We start from the raw sequence: 25,844 nt of genomic DNA on the forward strand, positions 1-25,844 counted from the left end.
TTGTGGCAGACACTGCACTAATTGGTTAAAATAAAAGTCAATAGATAATAAATAAAATGTCATGTGAGCAGGGGGCTGTCAGAAGATTCTTAAATACAAAGTAATTACAGAGGTAAAAAGTATATTAATATAACTGTGTTGGTTATGCAAAACTGGGGAATGGTAAATAAAGGGATAATCTATCTTTTTAAACAACAAACATTCTGGTGTTGACTGTCCCTTTAATCTATATATAGGACATGAGTTAAAGAACTATATGTGCATAATCAACAAATGTATGATAAAAAAGACAATTGCAATAACACTTAGTTTCAACTTCAAGTGCATTGTAGATTTTTTTGACAAATTTCAAAGTTATGTCTATCGCCACTCCCACATGTGACAACCATCAGCCAATCATAAATGCATATACATATATATTCTGTGAATTCTTACACATGCTCAGTAAGAGCTTGTGACTCAAAAAGTGTAAATATAAAAAGACACATTTAGTTAAAAGAAGTAAATTGGAAAGTTGTTTAAAATGTCATGCTCTATCTGAATTATGAACGTTTATTTTTGACTTGGGTGTCCCTTTAATTGCATTTATTCATAGTATGTATCTAAAATACTGCGATTGCATGTATATGTTGGTATTATAGGTTTTAATATGTGAATGCTTTATAGACCATTCATTAGCTATTAAAAAGAGTGAACCAATAAATATACAGATAAGAAATAAGTATCACATCTTGAGCATAAGTAAATTAAATAAAGTATTAGATTACAATGACGTGCTATTTAGCTTCGCTAGAAGTAAGCATTTTTCGATCACGTGGGTGTATTACAAGTTGAAGTTGAAATGAAAAACTGCGTGTGAGCGAGTGAAATCTGACGTGCGCAAACCAAAGGGCTTAGAATATTGCGACTGCGTTAAAGGGTCATGAAGCCCAAAATATTGCAAAAAGTTTTAAACACATTAGGGATGTGCACAGAAAAATAAATGTTTTCGTTTTAGTTCATTTTCGTTCATGGTCATATTCATTTAAAAATGAATTTGGTTCGAAATTCCATCGCAGTGTGAAGGGTCGTCATTGTCAATTACTTTCTATTTAGGTTACAAATTATTAAAACAAAGAACAAATACGACACAGTACTAACTTTTAAAAATGAAATATTTACCAATTTACACAAATCTTGAACTCTACAACTAATCTGCAGTCATGCAGATAAAACTATTTAAAATAATGAAATTAGATATGTATCTTAGAGATAAATATATCAATAACACAGAAGGTGCTGGTATATCCTTTAATCTAATCTCTCTTTAAAGCAGACACTGCCAGGCAGTGGCGCAAGCATTATAGTTATGTCATATATTAGCAATATTTGCAACAAGCAATAGCAAATGGCTCTCAGTGAGGGGGCACAGCAGTCACACAGGTACTGCTAGCTCACTGATACATGTCTGAGGCTGAAAACGTTAGGCAGTAACTTAAAATTACATTAATTAATGTGCTGTGCGGATGGACATGATCTGATATAGCGGATCATGTCCACCACACATCGATAAATGCCGACAAAAAGATTAAAGGAATCCGGTCAAATCTTGGTGCGTAAAGGGCAAGGTCGAAAACCACTCCTGAATGCGCGTTATCTCTGATCACTCAGACGTCACTGTCTCAGAAACTGTCATGAGTCTGTAATGGATATCCTGACATGGGCTTGGGAATACTTTGGTAAACCTTTGTCAGTCAAAACCAAGATGCAAGTTAAGTCTTTACTATGCAAAGCAGAAGCCATACATCAACACTTTCCAAAAGCACCGCCGACTTCTCTAGGCTCGGTCTCATCTGAGATGAACAGTAGCACAGTGGAATAGTGTTTTGTGGTCCGATGAGTCAACATTTCAAATAGTTTTTGGAAAAAACAGCAGTTGTGTTCTCCGGGAGGAAAAAGACCATCCAAGTTGTTATCAGCATCAGGTCCAAAAGCCAGCGTCTGCTATGGTATGTGGTGTGTCAGTGCCCATGGTATGGGTTACTTGCACATCTGTGAGGGCACCATTAATGCAGAAAGATATTTATACATTTTGGAACAACATATGCTGCCATCCAGATGTCTTTTCCAGGGACATTCCTGTATTTTCCAGTAGGACAAAGCCAAAACACATTCTGCCTGGATTATAAGCGCATGGTTGCGTAAGCAGAGAGTGTGGGTGCTAGCATGGCCTGCCTGCAGTCCTAACCTGTCTTAGATTGAGAATGTGTGGCACATAATGAAGCGCAAAATAATTCAACAAAGGCCCCGTACAGTTGCGCAGCTAAAGGCATGCATAATGGATGAATGGGGGAAAATTCCACTTGCTAAACTTAAACAACTGTTATCTTCAGTGCCCAAACGCTCAATAAGTATTATTATAAGAAAAGGTGATGGTACACAGTGGTAAACAGTCGATTGTCCCAACTTTTTTGGAGTATGTTGCAGTCATCAGATTTGAAATTAGTGAATATTTTCAAAAACACATGCATTTTCCATACTGTCCCAACTTTTTCGGAATTGGAGTTGTACATATATACACATATAAATACATATGTGCACACACAAATATATATATATATATATATATATAAATACATATAAATATTTAGACATGTATATGTATGCATCTCTTTATAAAGTCTTTTGTCTTCCATTTTTTCTAACACCTGAAACCTTATATCTTTTGAGCCATTACAACTTTTTTATGCAATACTTCTATTTAATAATTTTTATTAGCTGGTGTTACAATGAGTGTACATTTAAAAGTATTTTTGATGTGTTTTGTGTACCTTTTCTGTCTCGCTTAACAATTAACCAGAGTTCTAAGGTTACGCTATCCCAACGTGTGTTAAATTCAATTGCTCTCAATCACACACACTTACTTTCAACTTGTAATACACACGCTATTTCCGACGCATGCAAAAAAACACGACAAACCCCTTATTGTTTGTGCCACTCTAAGTCTAGCCCAAAGTAAGCTTTTTTTCTGGTGCACATCCTAACATGAATCTTTCTGTTATATAAAATATGCATAAATAAAAATGTATATATTTAAAAGAGGATTTACATATTAATACAATTCTCTTAATATATAAACCTGTATCAAACCTTCATGATTCCGTTTTTTAAAAAGTGAGCTCCAAAAGCAGCAATGCACTACAATCACCAGACAGCTCTCAGTATAGCACTGACACTCCTGAGCCTACCCAGGTATAATATTCAACAAAGGATAACAAGAAAATGAAGTACATTTGACTGTAGAAGTAAATTAGAAAGCTTATCCCAGATGTTTTGGAGCTACATTTCCCATGATGCTCATCCAGCCGAAAGAGGGTCTGAGCATCATGGGAAATGTAGTTCCAAAACATCTGGGGTGCCAAGGTTGCTGACCAATTGACTTTCATGTCCCTTTAAGAACAGCAACACAACTGTTTTAATTAATGGGTTGTTATAATAAATGGAATTTCTCTGCTAAGCTGATCTAAACCAGAATTTCTACATTGCCTGAATGTCAATCAAATTATTTATCATGAATAAATCAACATTGTCAGCATGAGAAAAAAACACTATGGCATTTTGTAGTGAATGAGTAAACCTTGGTTTATTGACATTCACTGTCTGTCAGTTTCTTCCTATGAGCAACCTCGTTATGCAAATTCAAGTAATGTTTTCCCCAGAACGCGTTAAACTCACTTACAAAGGTTGAAAATAAAGTCAGTCACGGAAATGCATCCCCTACCTGCAGCTCAAATGTATTCATGCAGTACAAAGGACTATACTGTAATAGGAAGCCATTTGAAATTGAAGAATGTAGGCACTGCATTATGTTTCAGAAAAAAATATAATTACAATATAATGCCACACTAAAAAAATTGTGAGTGCTGTAACTTTGAAGTATTTTTCCACAGTGTTACCTACTTAAAATGTAGGCAATAGCATAATACTGTATTAGGAGAGTTTTTGCATGAATAATATGATGTGGAACTGATATATGTTCTGTGAAAATATTTCTTTACAATCTTTCTCATAAGCTTTTTTGACCATGGCATCTGCTTTTTAAACACAGCTCTATCTTAAGAAATATTGCATTTTAAATATTATATATATATATATAAACAAGTTTACTGCAATACATTAGCCTGTTTCACACCTCCCCTCGAAGAGTTAAAGGGAAATGAAAGCCACAAAATGAATTTCATTAATCAGAATACAATTTTAAACAACTTTCTAGTTTACTTCTATTATCTAATTTGTGTCATTCTCTTGGTATCATTTGTTGAAGGAGCAGCAATGCACTACTGGTTTCTAATTGAACACAGGGGTGAGCCAATGACAATCGATATATATCTGCAGCCACCAATCAGCAGCTTGAACCTAGGTTCTTTGCTGCTACTGAGCTTACCTAGATAAACCTTTCAGCAAAGGATAACAAGAGAAGGAAGCAAATTACGTAATAGAAGTAATTTGGAAAGTTGTTTAAAATTGTATTCTCTATCTGAATCATGAAAGAAAAAAGTTGGGTTTGAAAGAAAAAAGTTGGGTTTCATGTCCCTTTAAGGTTATGGGGTAGATTTATCAAACCCCGGGAGGACATGATTCACCATAGCGAATCATGTCCGCCCTGCATTGCTAAATGCTGACAGCATACAACATTTAACATTGCACAAGCATTTCACAAGAAATTCTGGTGCAATGCCGCCTCCTGCACATTCACAACCAATTGGCCGCTAGCAGGGGGTGTTAATCATTACGATCGGATCAGGATGATTGCAGTCCGCCGCCTAAAAGGTGGCGGACGAGTTAAGGAGCAGCGGTCTTAAGACCGATGCTTCTTAACTCCTGTGGAAAAAGCAGCATCCACTGCTTAGTAAATATACCCCAATATCTAAAAAAATATCTAGTATGTAACAAAATGAGAAAAACATATCAAAATAGTACTAATAGTAGTAAATATACTGATTAAATTAAACCGACTAATGAAAAGTTCAAATAATTATTGCATAGTACATTGAATATACAGGGTTAAAAAACTATCTATCCCTGCTGGCGGCCCATTGGCCACGAGTCTGCAGGAGGCGGCGTTGCACCAGCAGCTGTAAGCAATGCTGAATACGGCGAGTGTATTGCTCTCCGCATTCAGCAAGGTCTTGTACATACATATTTACACACACACACACACACACTAATATATATATATATATATATATATATATATATATATATACACTTTGGAGCCCTTTCCACTCAAATATCTTAAAACAAGAAAAATCACTTTTTTAATTTTAATATTTAATAATGTGTTTTACTGTGTATTTACTGTAAATATTTCACATTTCAATGTTCTTCGCATAGTAGAAAATGTTCTTTCCTGTATAAAACAGTCAACTCTAACGTGTACAAATTAAAACTTGAAAACTAAAGAGAATAAAAGTAAAAATGAAAGAACCTTCTTAGCTTTAAAATAGTGAGACATAACCATGAGACAGGATATTTCATAGGTCCAAAAGAGTCTTTGGGGTCTATTTAAGAAGCAGCGGATGCTGCCTCCGACCCACTGCGCTACAGTTCCGGCTGAAGCGAAAGTTAAGAAGAGTGGTCCTAAGACCACTGCTCCTTAAAGGGACAGTCTACACCAGAATTGTTATTGTTTTAAAAGATAGATAATCCCTTTATTACCCATTCCCCAGTTTTGCATAACTAACACAGTTATAATAATATACTTTTAACCTCTGTGATTATCTTGTATCTAAGCCTCTGCAAACTGCCCCTTTTTTCAGTTCTTTTGACAGACTTGCAGTCTAGCCAATAAGTGCCTGCTCCCAGATAACTTCTCGTGCACAAGCACAGTGTTATCTATATGAAATACGTGAACTAACACCCTCTAGTGGTGAAAAACTGTTAAAATGCAATCTGAAAGAGGTGGGCTTCCATAGTTGCCAACAGTCCCTGATTTCCAGGGACAGTCCCTGGATTTTGTTGTATGTCCCTGGATTTTTTGTGTCCCTGGAAATGTCCCTGAAAATCTCTTTTGCACAACATTTGTTGTTTGTATATATATATATATATATATATATATATATATATATATATATATATATATATACATACATATACAGGTAGCCCTCAGTTTACGCCGGGGTTAGGTTCCAGAAGAAATGGTTGTAAATTGAAACGCAGTTTATAATGTAAGTCAATGGGAAGTGAGGGAGATAGGTTCCAGGCCCCTCTCAAAATTGTCATAAGTAACACCTAATACATTATTTTTAAAGCTTTGAAATGAAGACTTTAAATGCTAAACAGCATTATAAACCTAATAAAATAATCACACAACACAGAATATATAATTAAACTAAGTTAAATGAACAAAAACATTTGCCAAACAGCATTATAAACCTAAAAAAATAATCACACAATACAGACTTCACTTGCATTTTTCTGCAAACAGTTCTTTTTATGCATTTCAATCTGGACTGATTTATAGACAGGAAGATCTTGTTCCTCTGAAATCTGCTCAATAGCTCATGTCTGCTTAAACTGATTAATTTCAGCTTTCTTGGCTTTGCTGCAACACAAGCGGACAGCTCCATCAACTGGCTATTTTAATAAATGCACTGCTTCTCAATGCTTTTCTATAGCAGTCACATGACCGGAAAAAAAGGTTGTTATTCTGAAACTGTATAAATTGAACCGTTGTAAAATGAGGGCCACCTTTATATATATATATATATATATATACACATACATATATACAGATAGATAGATGATAAATAGATATAGTGTATTATTTAAATATAATTAATTCCTAATGGAATATTGTTATTATTATTGAATGGGTTCACATATTATTTGTCTTTCTAATTTTGATGCTGTGTTGTAAAAATAACCATATGCCCAGAATGTGTTCCAGAGACTGGGTAGGTGTAAGAGCTTGGTGCTGTAATCTGTATAATAAACTATGGATAAGTCTAAATTATACTATTACTTTCAAATGAGTGTGTTTTGATTGCAGAACTGAGTGGGCGGAGCAGTAGGTCGTCAATACTCCAGTAAACCGCTTGCTTGCTCTGCTGCAAAGTGTCCCTGGAATTTTTTTTAAAATGTTGGCAACTATGGGCTTCAAGGTCTAAGAAATTAGCATATGAACCTCCTAGGTTAAGCTTTCAACTAAGAATACCACGAGAACAAAGCAAAATTGGTGATAAAAGTAAATTGGAAAATTGTTTAAAATTACATGATCTATCTGAATCATGAAAGTTTATTTTGGCCTAGACTGTCCCTTTAACTCGTCTGCCACCTCTGAGGAATATGATCGGGCTGATTGACACCCCCTGCTATCTGATTGGCTGCAAATCTGCAGGGGGTAGTATTGCACCAGCAGTTCACAAGAACTGCTCGTGCAATGATAAATTTATGAATATATAGAACATATTCTTCTATGTGGAGAACAGTGGAATGTGAAAAATTCATATTTCATGTCAGGTTAGGGTCCTTGAGAAAACAAGATCAGGTTTGATTTATTAATGTCCGCCGCACATCGATAAATGCCGACAGCATACGCTGTCGCCATTTATCATTGCACAAGCATTTCTCGTGAAATGCTTGTGCAATGCTGTCCCCTGCACATTGGCGCCCAATTGGCCACTAGCAGGGGGTGACAATCAACCCGATCGTATCTGATCGGGCTAATTGCTGTCCGCCACCTCAAAGGTGGTGAACGAGTTCAGAAACAGCGGTCTTAAGACTGCTGCTTCTTAACTCCTGTTTCCGACAAGAGCCTGAAGACTCGCATGGAGACAGATGCATTTGGCACAATACGGTGCTTGGTAAATCGTCTCCTATGGGGGAATACATTATTACATTTTAGAACTTATGCATTTTGCACGCGTCCGTTAGCACTCAAGCAAAAACATTTTACTTTCAACTTGTAATATGCACACTAATAATAGAAGTGATGCCTGCAAAAGCGTAAGCACAAAAACAAACTACCACTCCCTTTAATGGCAGAATTTATATTCTAATTCAAACATTCAAAAGCCAGGAAATTCAGAGCTTAAAGGGACATTAAACCCAAAATGTTTCTTTCATGATTCAGACAGAGAACACAATTTTAAACAAAATTCCAATTTACTTTTATTATCTAATTTGCTTCAATATTTAGATATCCTTTGTTACAGAAATAGCAATGCATATGGGTGAGCCAATCACATGAGGCAAATATGTGCAGCCACCAATCAGAATCTACTGAGCCTATCTAGATATGCTTTTCAGGAAGGAATACCAAGAGAATAAAGCAAATTAGATAACAGAAGTATATTAGAAAGTTGTTTAAAATTGTATTCTCTATATGAATCATGAAAGAGAAAATTTGGGTTTAATGTCCCTTTAAACCTCCCACACTCAATGGGACATCAGCAATGGAATCACTAATACCAACCATAGAAAGACCATTATGAAATACTGTAAATATTCATACTTGTACTACCTTAAACAAATATACAAATATAATAATAGTCAGATTATTTCCTAATTATTTTCATATTTTCGAAACTTGAACTCATATATACCCATTTAGCAGAAATAACAACTAGCAATGATCATATATGTTAGACATGTGCGATTCGGTTCGGTCCGAATCGAAATTAGGACAAATTTTGTCGAATTCGGAATTCGGATCGATTCGAATTTCTGAATTGCGGCAGTGCCGAATCTACCGAATAAATCCGAATCGATTCGAATTTATTCGGATGGCCATGTATTACACTAGTATTGTACAGTATACTAGTGTAATACACAGCACATCCCACTTAACACTGCCGAAATTCCGAAAATCCGAATCGATCCAAATCGATTCGAACCGAATCGAACTGAATCGAACCGAACCGAATTTCACACGAATCCGAAATGAATTCATTCGATTTCTTCCGAATTCTAATCGATCCGAACCGAAATTCGAATCGGTCCGAATCGATCCGAACCAAATTTTTCGCGGCGGCACATGTCTAATATATGTTCTACATAAACCATTCATGATAAATTAAAACATTTAGTTAAATGTGTTTTCTAGTTGGATCCAAGTTAATTTATTCTAATAATAGCATGAGGACGTCAACAATTACACTATTATATATGAGGGACCTCTTATAACAGTATTTCAGATGGTGAAGACGATGTGAAGCGTGAAGCGTGATGTTATTAATTATGTCTCTGAGAAAATCATTGATGCCAAAGAACACAAGTTCCTCACAGTCACTAAACCTAAAATTGCAACGATGTACCTGTTACCCAAAATCCACAAAAACATTGCTTGCCCACCGGGGAGACCCATAGTCTCAGGTATGGGCTCCCTTACTGAACAAGCTAGTAAATATGTGGATGCTAGACTGAGGTGTTTTGTGGATACTTTACCATCACACACTAAGGATACTATGCATATCCTTAACAAATTACAGAATACAGAAGTCACTAAACACTCAATACTGGTAACATGCGACGTTGAATCGCTATATACCAGTATAAGTCCGGAATGGGGTATCAAATCGGTTGCCCATTTTTTAAATAAAGATCATGATATAGAAGTGAATTCCAAAGATTTCATCATCAGGTTGTTAAAATTTGTTCTTAAACATAATTATTTCGTCTTTGATGATAAATTCTTTTTACAAATATGTGGCACCGCCATGGGTACTTCGTGTGCACCCACGTATGCCAACTTGTACCTGGGCTGGTGGGAAGAGATGATAGTGTTCAATGAGAACATGAACCAATATACTTGCTACATCTCCCACTGGTCCAGGTACATAGATGATATCTTTATCATTTGGGAAGGCACAACTGAGACTTTACAAAAATTCATAGAATGTTTAAACACTAACCCTTTTGGCTTATATCTGAATTACAACACTAGCATGGAAAAGGTTGAATTTCTAGATTTGACTATTGTAAAACAAAACAACAAACTAGAAACAGAATCTTACAGAAAACCCACTGCGACTAACAACATACTACATGCCAGTAGCCATCATCATCCTTCTACCATTCGTAGCCTCCCATATGGCGAATATTTAAGACTTAGAAGGAACAGTTCTAGCATCAATGCTTTCAAACAAGCAGCAGGTGAACTAAGAAAAAGACTTTTGGAACGGGGGTATACTAAAAAGTCGTTAGCAAGGGCCTATCATAAAGCACTATCAAAAGATAGGTCAGACCTGCTTAGACCAAATAAGACCACATCACCTGATACAAATACAATAAGGTTTATATCTACCTATAACAGCCAAAGTGATGAAGTATCTAACATTATCAAAAAACACTGGCACATTCTAAAAAGTGATGAGAAATTGAATATGGTATTACCAACTAATCCGTCTTTTACTTTTAGACGTGCAAATAACCTGAATGACCATCTCACAAATAGTCACTTCAATAGAAGCAGACACAAGAAACCTATTCATCAAGGATCAGTACCTTGTGGGCATTGTAATATCTGCCAGTACATGGTGAAAAAAGATACCATAGTAGATAGATTTTGTAAAACTTGGAGAATTAAAAGCCATATCAATTGTCAGAGCGAGAACGTTATCTATTGCCTATCATGCTCATGTGACATAATTTACACAGGTATGACTACCCGTAAGTTAAACATTAGAATGACAGAACATCTTAGTAACATTCGCAATGCACAGAGAGATTCAGAAAAGGGCAAAAAAATAACGAGTGTGGCTAAACATTTTCTACAATGTCACTCAGGCCAAACTGCCTCGTTTAAATGCTGGGGTCTGGAACAAATCAAACCTGGAATTAGAGGGGGTAACTGTGAAAATACCCTACTTCAAAAAGAAACAGGTTGGATTTTCAGACTTAATTCAATTATACCCAATGGAATGAACGAGGCCAACAACTATTGGGTATTTCTTTAAAAACTTTGTTGACCGAATTTTTATAATAATTCATGAGACAGGTATTATACATCTATCAATTTTATTATATTTTACTAGATCACCGTATTCTTTTATCACAATAAACTACTACTTATGTATCATGGTTATTGAATCATACCTAATAAAGTTCTGACTAACAACCTCCTCTTTAATATTAATACTACCCACTAGTCTAACCTGAATTTATTCAGAAACAGGGAATTTTAAGGAGAGAGGTAGTAGGACCCTCAGAAAATAGGTATTCATTAATCATACAATATCATACAAGTTTTGTGTAATAAGTAACAATTTTCATGGCGTCTAATGGCCGCCCATAGCACTTCTTATACCTTTAACCTATTCTTCACATATTCTAATAATTTTATAAGCAATCTACATACTCTGTTTTAATTATAGAGAATGATCACCAGAAAATCGTATAGTAACTTTAGCCTAATATTTCATAATACTAATATGTGTTTTCACACTAAGAAAGTACGATGCTATTACAGGCTATGTGGTGCTAGAAAGACTGTACACTCTATGACCTAGATTTGGAGTTTGGCGTTAGCCGTGAAAACCAGCGTTAGAGGCTCCTAACGCTGGTTTTAGGCTACCGCCGGTATTTGGAGTCACTCAAAATAGGGTCTAACGCTCACTTTTCAGCCGCGACTTTTCCATACCGCAGATCCCCTTACGTCAATTGCGTATCCTATCTTTTCAATGGGATTTTTCTAACTCGGGTATTTAGAGTCGTTTCTGAAGTGAGCGTTAGACATCTAACGACAAAACTCCAGCCGCAGGAAAAAAGTCAGTAGTTAAGAGCTTTCTGGGCTAACGCCGGTTTCTAAAGCTCTTAACTACTGTACTCTAAAGTACACTAACACCCATAAACTACCTATGTACCCCTAAACCGAGGTCCCCCCACATCGCCGACACTCGAATAAAATTTTTTAACCCCTAATCTGCTGACCGCCACCTACGTTATCCTTATGTACCCCTAATCTGCTCCCCCTAACACCGCCGACCCCTGTATTATATTTATTAACCCCTAATCTGCCCCCCTCAACGTCGCCTCCACCTGCCTACACTTATTAACCCCTAATCTGCCGAGCGGACCTGAGCGCTACTATAATAAAGTTATTAACCCCTAATCCGCATCACTAACCCTATAATAAATAGTATTAACCCCTAATCTGCCCTCCTTAACATCGCCGACACCTAACTTCAATTATTAACCCCTAATCTGCCGACTGGAGCTCACCGCTACTCTAAAAAATGTATTAACCCCTAAAGCTAAGTCTAACCCTAACACTAACACCCCCCTAAGTTAAATATAATTTACATCTAACGAAATTAATTAACTCTTATTAAATAAATTATTCCTATTTAAAGATAAATACTTACCTGTAAAATAAATCCTAATATAGCTACAATATAAATTATAATTATATTATAGCTATTTTAGGATAAATATTTATTTTACAGGTAACTTTGTATTTATTTTAACCAGGTACAATAGCTATTAAATAGTTAAGAACTATTTAATAGCTAAAATAGTTAAAATAATTACAAAATTACCTGTAAAATAAATACTAACCTAAGTTACAATTAAACCTAACACTACACTATCAATAAATTAATTAAATAAACTACCTACAATTACCTACAATTAACCTAACACTACACTATCAATAAATTAATTAAATACAATATGTACAAATAACTACAATGAAATAAACTAACTAAAGTACAAAAAATAAAAAAGAACTAAGTTACAAAAAATAAAAAAATATTTACAAACATAAGAAAATAATTACAACAATTTTAAACTAATTACACCTACTCTAAGCCCCCTAATAAAACAGCAAAGCCCCCCAAAATAAAAAATGCCCTACCCTATTCTAAATTACTAAAGTTAAAAGCTCTTTTACCTTACCAGCCCTGAACAGGGCCCTTTGCGGGGCATGCCCCAAGAAGTTCAGCTCTTTTGCCTGTAAAAAAAAACATACAATACCCCCCCCAACATTACAACCCACCACCCACATACCCCTAATCTAACCCAAACCCCCCTTAAATAAACCTAACACTAAGCCCCTGAAGATCATCCTACCTTGTCTTCACCTCACCAGGTATCACAGATCCGTCCTGGCTCCAAAATCTTCATCCATCCCAAGCGGGGGTTGGCGATCCATCATCCGGTGGCTGAAGAGGGCCAGAAGAGGCTCCAAAGTCTTCATCCTATCCGGGAAGAAGAGGCGATCCGGACCGGCAACCATCTTGATCCAAGCGGCATCTTCTATCTTCATCCGATGACGACCGGCTCCATCCTGAAGACCTCCACCACGGACCCATCTTCTTCCGGCGACATCCAACTGAAGAATGACGGTTCCTTTAAGGGACGTCATCCAAGATGGCGTCCTTCGAATTTCGATTGGCTGATAGGATTCTATCAGCCAATCGGAATTAAGGTAGGAATATTCTGATTGGCTGATGGAATCAGCCAATCAGAATCAAGTTCAATCCGATTGGCTGATCCAATCAGCCAATCAGATTGAGCTCGCATTCTATTGGCTGATCGGAACAGCCAATAGAATGCGAGCTCAATCTGATTGGCTGATTGGATCAGCCAATCGGATTGAACTTGATTCTGATTGGCTGCTGGGGGGGGGGTATTGTATGTTTTTTTTTACAGGCAAAAGAGCTGAACTTCTTGTGGCATGCCCCGCAAAGGGCCCTGTTCAGGGCTGGTAAGGTAAAAGAGCTTTTAACTTTAGTAATTTAGAATAGGGTAGGGCATTTTTTATTTTGGGGGGCTTTGTTGTTTTATTAGGGGGCTTAGAGTAGGTGTAATTAGTTTAAAATTGTTGTAATATTTTTCTTATGTTTGTAAATATTTTTTTATTTTTTGTAACTTAGTTCTTTTTTATTTTTTGTACTTTAGTTAGTTTATTTCATTGTAGTTATTTGTACATATTGTATTTAATTAATTTATTGATAGTGTATTGTTAGGTTAATTGTAGGTAATTGTAGGTAGTTTATTTAATTAATTTATTGATAGTGTAGTGTTAGGTTTAATTGTAACTTAGGTTAGGATTTATTTTACAGGTAATTTTGTAATTATTTTAACTATTTTAGCTATTAAATAGTTCTTAACTATTTAATAGCTATTGTACCTGGTTAAAATAAATACAAAGTTACCTGTAAAATAAATATTTATCCTAAAATAGCTATAATATAATTATAATTTATATTGTAGCTATATTAGGATTTATTTTACAGGTAAGTATTTATCTTTAAATAGGAATAATTTATTTAATAAGAGTTAATTAATTTCGTTAGATTAAAATTATATTTAATTTAGGGGGGTGTTAGTGTTAGGGTTAGACTTAGCTTTAGGGGTTAATCCATTTATTAGAATAGCGGTGAGCTCCGGTCGGCAGATTAGGGGTTAATAATTGAAGTTAGGTGTCGGCGATGTTAGGGAGGGCAGATTAGGGGTTAATACTATTTATTATAGGGTTATTGAGGCGGATTAGGGGTTAATAACTTTATTATAATAGCGGTGCGGTCCGCTCGGCAGATTAGGGGTTAATAAGTGTAGGCAGGTGGAGGCGACATTGAGGGGGCAGATTAGGGGTTAATAAATATAATATAGGGGTCGGCGGTGTTAGGGGCAGCAGATTAGGGGTACATAGGGATAATGTAAGTAGCGGCGGTTTACGGAGCGGCAGATTAGGGGTTAAAAATAAAATGCAGGTGTCAGCGATAGCGGGGGCGGCAGATTAGGGGTTAATAAGTGTAAGGTTAGGGGTGTTTAGACTCGGGGTACATGTTAGAGTGTTAGGTGCAGACGTAGGAAGTGTTTCCCCATAGCAAACAATGGGGCTGCGTTAAGAGCTGAACGCGGCTTTTTTGCAGGTGTTAGGTTTTTTTTCAGCTCAAACAGCCCCATTGTTTCCTATGGGGGAATCGTGCACGAGCACGTTTTTGAGGCTGGCCGCGTCCGTAAGCAACTCTGGTATTGAGAGTTGAAGCTGCGTTAAAAATGCTCTACGCTCCTTTTTTGGAGCCTAACGCAGCCTTTATGTGGACTCTCAATACCAGAGTTATTTTTATGGTGCGGCCAGAAAAAAGCCTGCGTTAGTTTTTCGGGTCGTTACCGACAAAACTCCAAATCTAGCCGTATATGTTTTGTCATATTCAATATTAGAAGTTTCATATACACATATATATTTATATATCTACATCTGAGATACCTCTCATAACTGTGATACTAAATCTTACATGAGGCAGTCGAACAACATACAGATCAGAATTTGAAGGCAATTTACTTCCTATATGCATAACAAACATAGTACTCTCAATGTCGGTCACCCAAGGCGCAAGTGGAAATCGAATTAATGAAAATCCCTAACCATGAGTTACACTGGGATAAATCTATATCATCCTAAACATAAGTCTTACTTGCAACGGGGTATAAACTAGCATCGATATCCTTACTGTTTTATAACACAATGGTTAAAGACAGAAAATGAGTTGTTTGCTGCATTACACAGTAATATTCCAATGTGATATCACGCTGTCTTTACATACACACAACAAAAATGTTTATCTGATTGGACGACGCCAGATAAGGGTGTGTTCTTAGGGTCCAATGAAAATAATTCTCTTACGTGCTGCTCTTAGTCACAGGATTACATAGAGCATTGGAAAAACAAGAGAAAAGAATGCCCTTATCCTAATCGTATTGCACGGAGGGAACAAGTTGCACACTTTACAAGTTGCATATGTTTAAAGTATCGTAAGCGATCGAAACCACATGTAAACAAACACATAATTACGTATCCTAAATATAACGACCGATTACACATAACATGGGAAGCGCAAATTAGATTGAAATACATATGGTATATGGGATTGCATTTACAACTATTTTAACATATGAATATTTGTTTGGGCTACTGCCTGTGCACGTCACAATATCGTAATAATCAGGGATTGGATCATAAGTAGGAGTATCCTTATATGAAACAATGATTGGTTGAAAGGTTAAGGTCAGTGCTATTTAAAGGGGTGGCACCCGGGCCTCGGTTTGTCCATAGCATTGAGAAAGGCTGATAGCACAGCCAAAACTAGTTTGCTGCTAATATTTTGTGCATTTATTTGCATGTTGGTGATTGTTGCTTTTAAATTTATTAGTCCATTGTCCCTGTCACCTAAAGCCGAGGGAGCTGCTATCGGCCAGGAAACAGGGGGACATTTGTGACTTAGTTTTAATTGTTTGGTACACTGTGGTATTTAGGCCGGTATTAACTATACTTATTAAAGGTTATTTTTTAATTATGTTAGACAGGAATGAGTGCTAGTTTAAACCACCTGCTTTCTTTGAGGTTCTCTTACCTCTACCTCTTTCTCTCTTTACTGTTATTAATTATGTAACATGAAAAAAGTCTAGGGGATCCATGGTTTAAAGGGACATGAAACTCAAAAATTTTATTTTATGATTTAGGTAGAACATACCATTTTAAACAGCTTTCCAATTCACTTCTATTACATTTTTTTCAATCTATTGGTATCATTTGTTGAAGGATTATTGGTTTCTAACTGAACAAACGGGTGAGCCAATAACAATTGGTATATATATGCAGCCACCAATCAGCAACTAGAACCTAGGTTATATTATATAACCTCTTTATTTTACAAAATAATACAATAGACAGAAAATATTAAAAAAAGAAAATAATACTATCAAAATAAGAAAAATAATAATGTACAAATAGCTGTAGTTTTTCTTTTCTTCCTTTTTTTCCCTCTTTTCCCTTTTTTCCCTTCCTTTCTTCCCTTTTTTTCCTTTCCTTTTACCTCAGTATTAAAGTTCTTATAACAATCAATTTTATCAACTGAGTATACGTAGAGCTACTTGTCTAAGACTAAACAAATAATCTTGCAGGTTATGATATTTAAATCTCAAGTTATTTCTAGAACAATTTTGAATAAATCTTAGGTAGCTACCCTAAGCTAAAGACATAGGGGGATATTTATCAAAGCCTCAACTATGCTGCATTCGCCGGCACCAAATTTAGTGATGTCACGAATTGTTCGCCGGCGAATAGTTCCTGGCGAACATAGCTTGTTTGTGTTTGCAACGGCGGGCGAACATATGCAATGTTCGATCCGTCTCCTATTCGTCATCATTGAGTAATACTTTGACCCTGTACCTCACAGTCAGCAGGCATATTCCAGCCAATCAGCAGCAGACCCTCCCTCCCAGACCCTCCTACCTCCTGGACAGCAGCCATTTTAGATTCATTCGGAAGCTGCATTTTTAGTGAGAGGAGGGACAGTGTAGCTGCTGCTGATTTAATAGGGAAATTGATAGCTAGGCTAGTGTATTCAGTGTCCACTACAGTCCTGAAGGACTCATCTGTTCTCTGCTGTAAGGACAGCACCCCAAAAAGCCCTTTTTAGGGCTAGAACATCAATCTGTTTTTTTGGGTTTTTTCCTGTGTAATCTAATTGCAGTTGCCTGCCTGCCAAGCCACTTGCCCAGTGCCACCACTCATATCTGGTGTAACAGTAGTGTAAATTAAAAAAAAAAAAAACTTTTTTGACTGTGAAACATCAGTCTGCTAGTGTAATCTAATTGCAGTTGCCTGCCTGCCTGCCAGCGTGTGTGCCAGGCCCACTTGCCCAGTGCCACCACTCATATCTGGTGTAACAGTAGTGTAAATTAAAAAAAAAAAACTTTTTTGAGTGTGAAACATCAGTCTGCTAGTGTAATCTAATTGCAGTTGCCTGCCTGCCAGCGTGTGTGCCAGGCCCACTTGCCCAGTGCCACCACTCATATCTGGTGTAACAGTAGTGTAAATTGAAAAAAAACAAACTTTTTTGACTGTGAAACATCAGTCTGCTTGTGTAATCTAATTGCAGTTGCCTGCCTGACAGCGTGTGTGCCAGGCCCACTTGCCCAGTGCCACCACTCATATCTGGTGTAACAGTAGTGTAAATTTAAAAAAACTAAACTTTTTTTGACTGTGAAACATCAGTCTGCTAGTGTAATCTAATTGCAGTTGCCTGCCTGCCTGCCAGCGTGTGTGCCAGGCTCACAGCGTATACTGTGCCCACTTGCCCAGTGCCACCACTCATATCTGGTGTAACAGTAGTGTAAATTTAAAAAAATGGGGAGTTTGCGGTTGTGCAAATGGACTGTTTGCGGTGCGTTAAAGGGACAGTCTAGGTCGAAATAAACTTTCATGATTCAGATAGAGCATGAAATTTTAAACAATTTTCCAATTTACTTTTATCACTAATTGTGCTTTGTTCTCTTGGTATTCTTAGTTGAAAGCTTAACCTAGGAGGTTCATATGCTAATTTCTTAGACCTTGAAGCCCACCTCTTTCAGATTGCATTTTAACAGTTTTTCACCACTAGAGGGTGTTAGTTCACGTATTTCATATAGATAACACTGTGCTTGTGCATGAGAAGTTATCTGGGAGCAGGCACTGATTGGCTAGACTGCAAGTCTGTCAAAAGAACTGAAAAAAGGGGCAGTTTGCAGAGGCTTAGATACAAGATAATCACAGAGGTTAAAAGTATATTATTATAAATGTGTTAGTTATTCAAAACTGGGAAATGGGTAATAAAGGGATTATCTATCTTTTAAAACAATAAAAATTCTGGTGTAGACTGTGCCTTTAAACGGGGAGTTTGGTCTGTCACTGTGAAGCGGGCGTAACCCTTACACTACCTGATCGATACAACATCATACCTGATGTTTTAAAGCACGTTATTCCAAACAATTTAGGAATGTTAGGTGATTTATGCCCTTTATGGCTTAAAAACAGACTCTGCATCAACTATGTAATTTTCCATGGGAGTTTTGCCATGGATCCCCCTCCAGCATGCCACAGTCCAGGTGTTAGTCCCCTTGAAACAACTTTTCCATCACTATTGTGGCCAGAAAGAGTCCCTGTGGGTTTTAAAATTCGCCTGCCTATTGAAGTCTATGGCGGTTCGCCCGGTTCGCCCGGGCGAATAAAGGTTTGAGACATCACTAGCACCAATACGCTCGCCTAACATCGCGGCCGTGGACCTGAATAGGCTCTCCATATTTATAAAAAAAGCTGTCAAAAAGCAGCGCACCAAGAACGGGGCGATGAGCATCGGACTGTTGTTAACTAACAGTCATCGATCTTACTTCTATTCGGCTTTTTCCCAACTTTATTTATATCCTGTCAATAAACTCTGCCACTATACTTAAATGTTTTTTCCCTATCCCGCCGCTCCCGGACCCCGCCGCAACTTTAATAAAGTTATTAACCCCTATCCCACCGCTCTCGGACCCCGCCGCAACTTTAATCAATGTATTAACCCCTATCCCACCGCTCCCGGACCCTGCCGCAACTTTAATAAATGTATTAACCCCTATCCCGCTTCTCCCGGACCCCGCCACAACTTTAATAAATGTATTAACCCCTATCCTGCCACTGCCGGCCCCCGCCACCACTAAATAAATGTATTAACCCCTAAACCCCTGGCCTCCCACATCACTACCATTAACTAAACCTATTAACCCCTAAACCGCCAGCCCCCCACATCGCCATAAACTAAATTAAGCTATTAACCCCTAAGCCTAACAGCCCGCTAACTTTAAATTAAAATTACCACATCCCTATCTTAAAATAAATTTAAACTTACCTGTAGAATTAAAAGAAACTATATTAAACTATTAATTAACCTACCCTAACTATTATACGAAAATTACACTAAACTAGCAATTAAATTAACTATATTACATATTACAAAACCCTAACCCTACTCAAATTATTTAAATATACTATTAAAAATTACTAAATTACAAAAAAAAACAATAAGTTACAAAAACAAACATACACTAAGTTACAAAAACAAACAAACCACAGTATCAAAAATAAAAACAAATTGCACCTAATCTAATAACCCTATCAAAATAAAAAAGCCCCCCCAAAATAAAAAAAAAACCCTAGTCTACAATAAACTACCAATAGTCCTTAAAAGGGTCTTTTGCGGGGCATTGCCCCAAAGAAATCAGCTCTGTTATCTGAAAAAAAATACAAACACCCCCCAACAGTTAACCCCCCCAAAAACCAACCCCCCCAAATAAAACGCTTATCTAAAAAAACCTAAGCTCCTCATTGCCCTGAAAAGGGCATTTGTATGGGCATTGCCCTTAAAAGGGCATTTAGCTCTCTTACCTGCCCAGACCCTACTCTAAAAATAAAATCCACCCAAAAAAACCTTAAATAAACACTAACCCCCGATGATCCACTTACAGTTTTTGAAGTTCCGCTTGAAGGATCCATCTAGCTGGGCAGGTAAAAGAGCTAAATCCCCTTTTAAGGGCAATGCCCATACAAATGCCCTTTTCAGGGCAATGGGGAGCTTAGGTTTTTTAGATAGGCTTTTTATTTGGGGGGGTTGGTTGGGTGGGTGGTGGGTATAACTGTTGGGGTGGTGTTTGTATTTTTTTTTTTCAGGTAAAGCTGATTTCTTTGGGCAATGCCGTGCAAAAGGCCCTTTTAAGGGCCATTGGTAGTTTATTGTAGGCTGGGGGTAGGTTATTTTGGGGGGCTTTTTTTATTTTGATAGGTCTATTAGATTAGGTGTAATTAGTTTTATTTTTGATACTGTGGGGTTTTTTTGTTACTTAGTGTTTGTTTGTTTTTGTAACTTAGTAATTTTTAATAGTATATTTAAATAATTTGAGTAAGGTTAACGTTTTCTAATATGTAATATAGTTAATTTAATTGCTAGTTTAATGTAATTGTAGTATAATAGTTAGGGAAGGTTAATTAATAGTTTAATATAGTTTATTTTAATTCTAAAAACCAAGTTGTAATAATTAATTAAATTAATTTATTATAAGATAGGGATGTTGTAATTTTAATGTAAAGTTAGTGCTAGGTTTAGGGGTTAATAGCTTAATTTAGTTAATGGCGATGTGGGGGGCTGGCGGTTTAGTGGTTAATAGGTTTAGTTAATGGTAGTGATGTGGGAGGCCAGGGGTTTAAGGGTCAATACATTTATTTAGTGGCGACGGGGTCCGGGAGTGGCGGGATAGGTTTTAATACCTTTATTTAGTGGCGGCGATGTGGGGGAGCGGCGGGATAGGGGCTAATAACATTATGTAGGTGGCGGCAATGTAGGGGCGGCAGATTAGGGGTGTTTAGACTCTGGCTTATGTTAGGGTGTTAGTTGTAAACATTACTGGTTTTCTACCATATAAATCAATGGGATATCTGGCAGCATCGAACATAAGCTTTCTCTGCTTTCAGACTCCCATTGATTCCTATGGCATCCGTGGCCTCCAGGGTGGCGGATTGAAAACCAGGTACGCTGGTCCAGAATAGCCGCAAGCGTATCGGTTGATAACTTTGAAAAAGTGTCAAATAGTGCCGAATGTGTATTTGGAACATCTGTAATGATGTAAGCATCGATCTGTGTTGGTTTGAGACCGGCGGATCGTATGTTTCGTCACAGATTTTAACTTTTGCCGGTCTGTAGGCTTTGATAACTAGGTCGGATCAAGCTCGCCACAATTACGCTGCGAAATTCCAGCGTATTTGCGGTTGACGTCTTGATAAATATCCGCCATAGTCATAACATATAAGGTTAAATAACCATACAGTATTACTTTCCTCCTGCTTTTGTCTTCCTTCCCCTTGCTTCCTACTCTAAAAAAAAAGAAAAAAAAGGAAGAGAAACCCCCACTCCTATCCTCCCATACTTTAGTTGTATATTAACAATTAGTTCTAAATGCGATATAAAGTCTCTTCCTTGATAGCAAACAAAATCGTTCCAGATCTTGCCAAAGGAGTCACCCCCCCCTCTCCTCTCTAATCTAGAGGCATAAGCCGCTATGATTGCAGAATGTATCAATAATTTATTTGCTTCGCCAATCGAGGGTATATTGGAACTAATCCATTCCGGTATATATATGCAGCCACCAATCAGCAATTAAAACCTAGGTTATTTGCTGCTCCTGAGTTTACCCTCTTTCCCTCTTTTTTCTTTCCTTTTACCTCCATATTAAAGTTCTTATAACAATCGATTTTATCAACTGAGTATACGTAGAGCTACTTGTATTAGACTAAACAAACAATCTTGCAGGTTATTATATTTAACTCTCAAGTTATTTCTAGAACAATTTTTAATAAAGCTTAGGTAGCTACCCTAAGCTGCAGTCATAGGGGCCGATTTATCAAGCTCTGTATGGAGCCTGATGCCCCTGTTTCCGTGCAAGCCTTCAGGCTCCCGTAAACAGCAGTTATGAAGCAGCGGTCTAAAGACTGCGGCTCCATAACTTGTCCGCCTGCTCTGAGACCGTGGACAGAAATCAACCCGATCAAATATGATCAGGTTGATTGACACCCCTGCTAGCGGGGTATTTTTGCCATTCTAGTTTAGTGGTTGGGACACTGAGTTCTATAGACCAGATTACAAGAGGTACGCTATATATTTTTTTTCACTCGCTAATTGTGCTCAAAGTAAACTTTTAACGTGGGTGGTTTAACGTGCATACTAAAAGTTGAGAGAACAAGTTAGCACGCAAGCAAAACCTGAATCACGCTAACTTTAGGACTTCAGATAACATAACCACGTTAACTTCCTCTCGTTATAGACTTCAATGGAGCGAGCATTTAAAAAAACACTTAATGCTTGCACGCAGACCCGACACTGCATATATACCCATATACTTATTAAAACATATATTTATACTGTATATAATATATATATATATATATATATATATATATATATATATATATATATATATACTTTGTCCGAGGAAGGGGAGCAAGACCCCGAAACGTCACAAATTAAAGGATATTTTTACCTTTGAAATCCAGTGAGTGTGGCCTTTTTTGTGATATTACTATTTGGATGGACCAAAACCTGGTTGTTGTCATTGTTATAAAGTGAGAGCATAGGCACTACAGGACATTTTTATATTTTTATATTGGAATTGTCATTAAAAAAAAAAAAGAGTTCATCCCAGTGGGTTGGCATAACATTGCAATAGAAACATCAATATAGGTACGGATTTAACTCTTTTCAGGGATAGATTAAAAAACAAAAGGTACACATATACTTTTTTTTTTAGGGCATTTGATTAGCTAAAGTTTACCATCACATTAATGTTTATAAAACAAATTGTTCTGCAATTATTTATAAAAAGACAAACATTAGTCACCATTTGCCTTATTTGGATGAGCCAATCTGGGCTTTAGTCCACAAACCACGAGACAATTCATGGTCATAATGTTAGTATAAAGAAAATTGTTTTGCAGTTGGTATCTAAAACCCCCCAATTAGGGGCATATATGTAGCAGGGTTTGTATTGAAAAGTAATCAGGGTGCATTCCAAGTTCTAAGAATTAGAAATTGCTCAGAGCTAAATTACACAAAAAGGGGACAAAATAAACAATGACAATAAATTGCAAAGTTGTTTCATTTTTCATGATTAATCATTTGATATACAAATCTTAAAAGGAAATTAAACAAATTTTTTTCTTTCATGATTCAGATACAGCATGCAATTTTAAGCAACTTTCTAATTTACTCCTATTATCAATTTTTCTTTATTATCTTGGCAGCGTAGTGTTGTGGAACCTGTTGGTGCTCTACAAATAACTGATAATAATAATAAGCGCTACCCAGGGTGCGAACCAAAAATGGGCCGGCTCCTAAGCTTATATTCCTGCTTTTTCAAATAAAGATACCAAGAGAATGAAGAAAACTTGATAATAGGAGTACATTAGAAAGTTGCTTAAAATAGCATGCTCTATCTGAATCATGAAAGAAAAACAAATGTGGGTTTCATAGCCCTTTAAGGTGTTTATTGTCCCTTTAATGTCCTTTAAAGGAAAAAGGAAATAAAAAAAAAATCATAATTCAGACTAAGTACAATTAAAATATTTTTTGTACAATTCAATTATATTATCAAATGTACTCCTTTTCTCTGAACGCTCTTTCATGACAGCACACTGAGGTAGACTTAAACTGATTGTAAACGTGAGCATATTTGTTTAAGTCATAGGATAGAATTTTAAAAATGAGTGATACTTTCATTCATCAAATTGGTAATATATCTGGATCTTCTAAGATTTTTTAGCTTTTAATGCTATAACGATAAGCGCCATTCCTCCGCCCGCCATAATTCTCAATTGATTGACAGATGACGAACGATTAGTTCCAACGATTAGTGGATTGCAGATTCGTCCTCTGTCAATCAATTGAGGACTATGGCAGACGGTGGAACGGCGCTTATCGTTATAGCATTAAAAGCTAAAAATCTCAGAAGATCAGGATATATTACCAATTTGATAAATGAAAGTCTCACAAATTTTTAAAATCCTATCCTATGACTTGAGCGAGTACTAAATGTTAGCAGTAGTTGCAATCAATATTTGTAACAATGTTATTTTTGACTGTTATTTACCTTTAAAATCAGAATAAAAACAAAAATCATTAATATACGATATATAACATTACCAATAAACAATGTTAATGCTGAGATTTAAAAAAAAAAAAAAAACATCCATGTCAACCAAAATATGTTTGTTTGTTTTTTACCTAAACTTTCTATAACAATATGGAGTTTGTTTTACTATTCTTTAAAGTAAAACAAAAAAACAAAGTCTAAATATCCCATACACTTAGATTAATAATAACCATATGCAGCGATATTCCTAACACTCTGTAAAGCAGATGATTTTGGTTCATAGAATAGGGAATCACATGCACAAGCATACCTTTCTATTATTGACTGATATTTATGTTGGTTTTTTTTCCCTTGACAACTCAGTTCCGTTCTGTGCATGGTCAGAGCGTATCTCATGGGGTAACAGTAATGATGTATTAGTAAAAAAAAAGTAAGGAAGCCAAATTTCACACTTCATAATTATATATGTTTAATATGCCTATATTTCTATTTGGGAATATGTTTTTGCAAGCTATAGTACATAAGTTATATTTTACTTACCTTTCCTTATAGTACACATTTTTTTCTTTATTCTATTTAAAGCAGAACATGTCAAAATATATTCCTTTTTGAGGGACATAAATCAATAGTTTTGTGCAGAATAAATATACTTTATATGTTAGGCTTGAGGAGACTTGTCACTGTCAACAAATGCCATAAAAGATGCCACATAAATTATCTATGTGTTTCAAGGTAAATAAATAGGTTTTTACCTATTTTTTTTTTTACAGAAAACTATGCAGGATTTCTTGTGTACAGTGCCCTGTTAAGGGGTATGAAATCTTTGCATTTTTACTGTGTATTTTAAATGGCAAATTTTAACCCTTAAATGAGCAGATGATATTGTATGGCAGGGGCTTAACATTACAAACTACTTTTGCATGCAAAAGCAAGATACATAAAATTGGAATTTATATATATATATATATATATATATATATATATATATATATATATATCAGGGAGTGCAGAATTATTAGGCAAGTTGTATTTTTGAGGATTAATTTTATTATTGAACAACAACCATGTTCTCAATGAACCCAAAAAACTCATTAATATAAAAGCTGAATAGTTTTGGAAGTAGTTTTTAGTTTGTTTTTAGTTATAGCTATTTTAGGGGGATATCTGTGTGTGCAGGTGACTATTACTGTGCATAATTATTAGGCAACTTAACAAAAAACAAATATATACCCATTTCAATTATTTATTTTTACCAGTGAAACCAATATAACATCTCAATATTCACAAATATACATTTCTGACATTCAAAAACAAAACAAAAACAAATCAGTGACCAATATAGCCACCTTTCTTTGCAAGGACACTCAAAAGCCTGCCATCCATGGATTCTGTCAGTGTTTTGATCTGTTCACCATCAACAT

Source organism: Bombina bombina, chromosome 4 (genome assembly GCF_027579735.1).
Source record: "Bombina bombina isolate aBomBom1 chromosome 4, aBomBom1.pri, whole genome shotgun sequence".
Lineage (NCBI taxonomy): Eukaryota > Metazoa > Chordata > Amphibia > Anura > Bombinatoridae > Bombina > Bombina bombina.